We start from the raw sequence: 8,708 nt of genomic DNA on the forward strand, positions 1-8,708 counted from the left end.
AGGGGAACAACTTGATACCAGAGACTGTCTTTGAGGATGATATTCAAAAATCATCGTTGATTTTGTTAGATAACACAACTGTGGTTATATTAAAGCTAAAAGTCCTCATCCACTAAAGATAAAGGCTGAAGAATTTATATGCAAAAAAAAAATCATATCTGGAATTTCCTTTAAAATATTCCAGTGAAGTTGGAAAAGTCAGAAAGAGACAGATAAGAGGCCTTTGTGTCGGTGACGTGGGCGGTGGGCACATAGGAGGCGCCCTGTTCTCTGCTGTAGTGTTTGAATACTTCCATAATAAAAAGCTTAAGGATAAGTATGATAAAAAGCAAGATAATCTATCTCTATGTTTATGATCTTTTTTCCACATTGTTTATTGATGGTGGCGAAGTTTCGTGGATATGTATCAATGCCAAAACCTGTCAAATGGTACGTTTTCAATGTGTCAATCCAACCTCAATAGAGCTGTTTAATAAAACAATCTATTGCAAGGCCACACATACTAGGGAACCAGAGTAGATGAGGAGTTTCCACACACATCATCTCAGGGAAGAGGGAGACAACTTGTTAGAACTCATCTCTTGTGAGCAAAAGAACCTCCGGCCCTTCTGGCCTAAGACACAGATGGGGCAGGATTGTGGCACCGACTTTCATGATACTCATAAGCTAACTCAGCCCCGTTCCACAGAGGCTGGCAGAGGACACGAGACTTCTGGATCAGAGACCAAGGACTTAGCACTCAAGGCCCAATAGGCAGCGTGAGCACGGGCACACTTCCCTTGGCTGCCCTGGTCCCAAGTCCTTTGGGGTAACATAATATGACTCAGATGGATGGCCTACACACAGTAGGTCTGCGTTGTGGCTGAGGAACACTGAGCTTGTGAAACCATCCATCATGTTTCTAGCAAGCGATGAGGGAGGCATTGTCCCATCTTGGAGGGGCTGTCCTAGAGGGAGACATCACCTCCTCCCTCCCAGCTGCTTCCTGAAAACATAACTGTAGGAAATGACCCAATAGAGTGGTTGGACCTTTTGTTCTTGTCATACTCAGCAATATGAACAGGAGCAAGAGGCAGACATGGAGGACTGCCTCAAAACAATTAGTAGCACAGTTGATAAATTCCAGAGGTAACATAGCTTCAGGTATGGCTGGATCAAGGACCTCCCATGATGCATGTACATCACTCTCCTCTCCTATTGCCTCTGCATTAACGTTACTCTCAGCAGACCCTTTTGTGTGGTGGTATTATCTCCTATTGACCTGGTGGGGTCATTCCCCTTCCCTGATGGCTCTTGTGGGCAGCTCTGTACAGTCCAACAACTCATGCAGTACACAAAGCACACAGATGTGAAGGAGTCCCGCCCACACCAATGTCACGTGCCTGTGTGTGACCTACGCCATTCCCGACAGACAGAAGTAACGAGTCTTGAGGGAAGTGATAAGAAGGGGTCCCCGCCCGGGTCACGTCTCCAATCCCAAGCAGGGAGGTGAGTCAGCCTTGCCCAAACCATGCGGTGGTTCCCAGAACTGACTCTGGGGAGCGTTCCTCCAGGGTGGGAGTGAATGCCCTGCAGGTGAGACACACAGCTCCCCTACGACCGCCATCTTCCAAATGCGGGCCTGGGATTCGGAGGCCACGGAACGTGCCCAGGTGGTAAAGCCCTGGAGAGGAGAGATTAGCCCTGCCCACAGCCTCCCACACACCCACCTCCACTTGGACCACCGATGCCTGTCCCGACGGGGTCGCCTCTGAGCCTGTTTTTGTTCAGTTCCATCCGAGGAAGGGTCCCGCTGTGCCACCCAGTCTGTCCTCAGCTCCCACAGCGGGACCTTGAACACACCCTGAGGGCGGTCGTCGCTGCCCTCACTCGCTCCGTTGGGGACCTGGGGTCCTCCCATTGGCATCTGAAATACCATTCCCTGCAGGACTCAAAGCAGCTGCTTCTATATCAAGATGGGTGCTTCCATCACGACCCCAGCTCGCCACCCAACTGCCCCCACGGGCCCGGGTCATGTCTCTCCTCACAACACAAGACAGACAACCTCTGGAGCTGCGTCTGCAACGAGAGCGCCTGCCTGCCGGCCTCAGCTGTTGGGCCTGGGGGGCCGCCCGACCGGGGCTGGCCAAGCAGATTCTCTCCTGAGCCGGGGCCTGAATCTGAGATCCGGGAGAAGGAGCTGGAATAGAGGGTGATGACTCCAAAGCTGCAGAGCCTGCTTTTTAACCCTGTGCTCCGGAGGCGGCGAGGGCCGGTCCGTAGAGGAGGAAGACCCGAGCTGACTCTTCCCGAGAGAGGCCCGGCGCGCACGAGCGGCCTGCCCACTGGCGTTTTCCACTCCTGACTCCGGGCTCCATTCCCGCTGGCCCTGCCTTTCCTTGTTTCCTCCTGAGACCTCCTGAGTGCGTCTGAAAGGAGACCCACCTTCTGCAATCAAAAGGACATGGAACAGGCCCAACCAAGGCCGGGCACGCAGAGGACACTCAGACTTGGCCGGCCACCACACGCTTCCTGGCCTGTCCGGCCACACAGCCCCAGCACCCCTCACCCCGCTGCTCAGCGACTCAGCGGGACTCACGCAGCTCCAGGGGCCCAGCACCCACAGAGGGGGAGAGTCAGGAAACCAAACTGCTTTGGTGCTGGTGTGTACCGACATGTCTAGTCAACATTCCCCGACCCACGTGGCAGAGCAACTGTTTGCAGACCACTTGCATCGCCTTAGGTACCATGAGCCTTCTAGAGGGGGTTCGGAGCACCTGGAAGAAGGGCAAACGCTGCGCCACTGAAGCACTCGAGTGTCACGGATTTGGGTACCAGTGATTCTTCTAGCCAGGAAGGGCATGAGTTTCAGAAGGAGCAGAGCACCTTCCACCTGCAGCACACGGCCCCCAGCGCTCATTTGCCAGTTACCTGTCTGTGCTCGAGTCGGTGAAAGGCAGGCGGTGAGGAGGGGCAGCACAGCCCCGGGAGACCTGTGCAGGGCCCTGGCAGGGGCAGCAGGGACTGTGGGGAGTGCCAGGTGTGTAGGAGGCGACAGAGGCAGCGCCAGGCTGGAGCGGTGCACCTGGGGAGCTGGGTGCACTGGGGGAGGACCTGCAGGGTTTCCGCAGCACAGAGCTGGAGAAACCAATTTTTACAATCGCCTACTTCCCGTCATGGAGTTAGATTCTCCCTTCTGTTACCAACACTTCTCTCAGACTCAATGACAGCTCACTACTGGATTTTTAATTGGATGAAATTGATGTGGAAGGAGAGGATTGTGTTATTTGAGGCTTCAAGGTCATGTCAATTAGATACTTCCCCGCGAATCGCATTCTGTGTCGGGCTGGGCTGCCGTGGAAGCAGCCATCTGGGAACCCCAGCAGGGGCCTGGGCCCCTGCAGCTGGAGAAGAGGGAGATGCGCTCTCCCTTGGCCTTCTTGGATTCTCTCGGAAGACGCGTGCTGTTTGCCTGGTGAGACGGAGTTCTGAGAACAAGCAGTCCTGCAGAGAAACCTGACCAGCAACTCCACCTCAGGAGCAGGTTCCAGAGGGAGGATGGCCAGGCAGGTCCAAGCTGGTGCCGAGGAGAGAGGAGAGGACGCCCACGGAGGGCCCAAGTCCAGGGCTCCTGCCCTTCACCCAGTCCCCTCCATCTAGGTGGTGGTCCTCATCCCTTGGGTCACATCCCGGCTCTGGGTTCAAGACCCTGGTCTGGCTCCTCACTCAGTCTGGGAAGTGCTAACTCCCACCCCGACTCTTTCCCAACTCTGTGATGCGGATGACATTGTTCAGGAGTGAGGATGTTGGGAACACAGCTCAAGGGAATCATTCTATCAAGGGGTGCACAGTGCTGACCCCCCACAGGCGTTCTGTTCCAGGAAGCAACTTACCTGCAGCCCTGCCTGGCCTCGATGGACAGGACGTGTCACATTCCTCAGCAAGCCACTGTTCACTGTAGAAATGCAGGCCTGAAATAATGTTGATAAGAGCAACCCAAGTTACCCCGAAGCAGGACTTTTGTGACCAGATCCTGAAACTCTGGGAGATGAGGACAGTCCCTCCTCACCATAAAATCTGCAAGAATATATGGTTAGGAACCCAATTAGAACCAGTCAGCGTGGGCCAAGGTGACCGAGAGTTGCCATGGCGGTGGGGACTTGAAAGTCTGATGTCACCCTGCTGTCCAGGTGTCAGTCAAAATTCAAGAGGTGATCTGGGCTGGACCCTCTGGAAACTTCCCTGGGATCCCCAACAAAACGAGTGCAGGAGAGGCACACCGTCCCTCTTCTCTCTGAGAGGACCCTCTCTCCCTCGAGAGTGTCCCCCTTCCCCTCTCCTATCCCTTCTATAAACTCAAACTCATTCCTGTTACTCGGGGTAACACAGCTGAAGTCTCTCTGCCTTGATCACAGGAATCAGGGTTTGCAGGGGGGTCTTCCCGCCGCCCAGTTTCTTGGAAGGCCCCAGCTCTGTAACAACATTGTGTTAGAGTTTCAAAAAGTAATCTGGCAGGACAGCCGAGTGGTCAAGGGCAGGTCCTTCCGGATTGGGTCTGACCACCCCACTGTGAGGCAGCGGCTCGGTGCTGCCCCTCCAGGAGCCTTCCTCCAGTGACCTGGGAAGTGGACGACCAGGTATCCTCACAGGGCGCTGACCAGGATGAACCCACGGCTTCAAGGGTGTCTGATATGCAGGGCAGCGGGCACTGGGAAGGTTGGCATCCTCACCGTGACTGCCCCTCAGTGTGCCAACTGCCTAAGCAGCCGTGCCTGGGTTTGGTTTGATCCTTGGCCTTGAAACGTGACCCTTGGCTGAACAAATCTTTGCACTTGCTCAGCTGACCAACAGTCACGACCTGGCTCAAGCTCCACGCTCACCCCTGCCCCAGGAGCCAACTCCTGCTCGACCCGGGAAGCCCCCAGCCCTCTAGCCTGGCAATTTCCTTCCCTGCAGCGTCTCCAGATTCTACTTGTTGAGTTACTCCTATGAAGATACCAATTCAGCAAGTCACCTCCTAAGTCACCCAAAGAGCTGGCTGGAACCTGGGTCCAGGCCGTGAGAGTGTGGACATCAACTCAAGGCCTAAACAAACCCTGCACCAAAGTAACCCCAGAAAGGCAAGGAAAACACCTTTTTGTTTTTTTAATAATGTACGAAGCACATGAAAAAGTTCTCATTGCATAAGAAGGAAAAAGAAAATAGGAAACCCCAGAAGTACTGAAAACAGAAGCAAAAACTCCTCCATCTCCTCTCCCTCTCCCCCTCCCTCCCTCTCACACACACGCACACACACACACGCGTATGCACGCATGGCAATCACTGTCATCAGTTCACTGTCTTCTAGAACTTCCTACACCCTTTTAAACACACAGATCAAGAAACAGACATTTTGTTGAGCGAGTTCTTTTGACATCATCAGGATCATTCTGTTTTCAGGCTGCAGTCGGGCCCTTCCTGGTAACATCTGTCTTGGAGAACTTTTTCGGATTGCGGAGGATTCTGTAGGAGGGCTTTACATGGTTTGTTTTTCTGTGGATGGACATTGAGGTCGTTTCCAAACTAAATTATTTCATTTGATCACATGATCTATCACATCTAATTAACATTTTGAAGGTATGAATTTAAATCAAATAGAAATAAGAACATGAATCCTGGTGGCATTAGCATTCTGGTTTTTGATAGCTATATGCAACAATGACCACAAAAGATTGTGTTCCTAGATTATTCTGTGTATTTAAGCAGCATTACAAGAAAATCATTTAAGAGAGAAGACACAGAGGACCTATTCTTTGCGTTTCTTTACGTTCGAGCTCTGTGGCTTGAGCAGGTTATTTGTTTCCTGTTGCTACGTAACAAACTACCCCAGAAGCTGGTGGTTTGAAGCAACAGTCCTGACCCCAAGCTTCTGCGCTGGCTCAGCTGAGTCACCGGTTAAGGGTGCAACCAAGTGTCACCCAGCGCTGCACTCCCTGCAGGCTCAGCTGTGGTGGAATCCCTTGCGGCGTCACCCTAGCAGGCCTGGGGTCCTTGCCAGCAGTGGACAGGGCTCCAGTTCCTTCTACGTAGGCATTTTCGTAGAGCTAACCCAACACGGTGGCTGGCTTCACCACCAAGAAGACCCGGAGAGCACTGAGGGACAGGGAAGTCCCAGGCCATCTCCCTATCTGCCGTTCTTCCCGCCTGCCTGGTTGCCCGACTGGCACCTGATCCCACCCTAATGGGTCAGCTGGCCAATACAGTGAGGTCCCACCCTAAGTAAACCCTATAAAACTCAGACCCTTTGTTAGCCCATCACCACTGCCGCCCGGAAAATGAGCCACGTCAGCGTTGGACCATGGACTCCGCTGCTGAATAAAGAAGAGCTTGCTGATCCCAGGTCTGCTTCCCGCCTCCTCCTGGGTCATTTGTACCACAGACCAGATGCCCACGTTCACGTATTGAACTCCACCCCTGATGAGACCGCAAGGAGGCAGGCGCGTGGGGTGAGGGTCAGGTGAGGCCAGGAGGGTGCAGCCCTCACCAACGGTCAGGTCCTTGCAAGACTCCAGAGGGTGTGCTTCCCTCACACCACGCGAGAATACCCTGAGGGCTGATGACTGGGAACCAAGGCCTCACCGGACACCGAATCTGCGTGACCTTGTTCTTGAACTTCAGGACTGGAGAAACAAATATCTACTGTGCATGCCACTCAGTTCCTGTCTTGTTACAGCAGCTCAAGCAGAGACAAAGACAGGGCAGAGAGCAAGACAGAAACCACAGTCTCTTGTAACCTAATCACAGAAGTGACACGTTACCGTGTTGGCCATATCCTACTAGTGGAAAGCAAGATCAGCCCCCACAAAAGGGAAGGGGCAGTACCTGGAGCCCCCGTAGTGGCTACTTACCATAAGTGCATCTCAACTTCGTCTGCAACACTGCCCACATAAAAGACAGCATGAGGATCTAAAAACTAAAATATGTAAAGTGCTTTGACTACAGCATCTGGCAGAGGGTGAGCCCCAGGGAAGCATGAGCTTAGGGTGGCTGGAAAACAGTGCAAACACAAGGGCCTGCTGCTTGCAGCCACAGCACCAAGTTCAAGGGATCATCCAACAAGTGCTGAATTAAATGACCCACAATTATTCAAAAGAAATCTGAGCATGTGAAGTTACCCCAGAAACAGAAGCACTCTATCAAGATAAAAGCACCTTAAACAGCTATGGCAGTTACGAGGGGACCTGAGTCACCTCCAAATTTCCCGTAAGCTCCCCCCTTATCAGAAATGTCCAAGCTCCAATACATCCCTGAGTCATCTCTACGCCTAAACAGAAAAAGCCAAGCACATTTTGGTCTGCAAACGCAGACCATTTGCCTAACTGCAGAAGTTGCCCAATTTGCAAAACCACACAATTTGTAAGTCACAGAAAGAAGGGCAAGAGCTGGTCTGCCCAGCTGGGGCACTTCCCACTGGGCTTGGCGATTTAGGTGCAGTGAGGCACTCACCTGTGAGTTCTTCATCAAGACTCACCTTGATACTGTAAGGAAAGAAGGATTACTCAGTACGCCCCCGGTTTCAAAGCTGAGCACAGAGCAGAGATGGGTTAAGGTGACCTGCTTGACCTATTGCAATCCACAGCTCAGTGGAAGACAGAAGTTGACCTCTTATTGAGCAGATGTGGGAAATGAATCATGAATCAGGAGATTACAAAAGGTGGACTCCCCTCCCCCAGACCACGAAGTCACACATTAAACAAAGGCCCAGAAACAGCGGCAGTACCAGGGGCAAATAAACCACCAAACAACTCAAGTCAGCACACACGAATGCCCACTGAGTGAGGCTGAGGAGACCACCCTCCTGGTAGAGGAGCTTAGCTCACAACGCCCGTATCCAAAGGCCACCTTTCTCTGAGTCATCACCCCAGGGAGGGAAGATGAAGGAAGGAGGAAAGGCCAGCCTGGCAGGCTGGGAAGGTCACTGACAGGGCTCAGCCAGCAGGCCTGTCCACCCTTCTCTTGCCTGCTGCCTCCCACGGCCCAGATTGTTTTGCTTTTGTTTTCTAATTACCCCACTCAACTTGATCAGCACTGCAATAATCTGAAAGAGGAAGCAAGGAGTTTCTCTGAACCACAGGAGGCATCTGCCAGGGTAAGAGTGCATGGGTTAGCTGTATTTTTTAAAAAATAAACCAAACTCTCTCTGCAGAGAATCATTCTTCCTCTTCTTTATTTCAACACACTCCCAGCAAAACCAAATTGCTCCTTGAATGCCCAGGGCCTGTCCAGCTGGACGCTGAAAGCTCATGTTAGCAGTCAAGGGTGGGGACCCCTCTTCCCCAACAGCGTCGAGACACCCAGGGGAGGTGGCACCTGCCCCGGAGCAGAGGTGGAGGGAAAGACCACACCAGTCTAAACTCCCACTGCCAGGTTTTGAATTGAGTGGAAAATGTCACATTTTCTCCAATAAAAGTGAAACTACAAGTGACACTTTTCTGTCATTGCTATTATGTTCTTATAAAAAGGTGAACATGGAATAAGTAGAATATGATTTACTTTTTCTCTCAAGACCAGCTAAGGAAAGAATTTACGTGTCCTGTTACAGTGTGAGTGGCTGTTTTCTGACTGTCCCATGTGCTAACCTCAAGGCCTGGAGCGGACAGAGAGCAGGAGTCGGGCCTAACTGGAAGGGCCAGCGCTGAGGAAGGTTCTGGAGCAGTCTTTCCTTCTCGGTTTCCCATGCCTCCCTTTCC

Source organism: Sciurus vulgaris, assembly GCF_902686455.1.
Source record: "Sciurus vulgaris genome assembly, chromosome: 10".
NCBI classification, from domain to species: domain Eukaryota; kingdom Metazoa; phylum Chordata; class Mammalia; order Rodentia; family Sciuridae; genus Sciurus; species Sciurus vulgaris.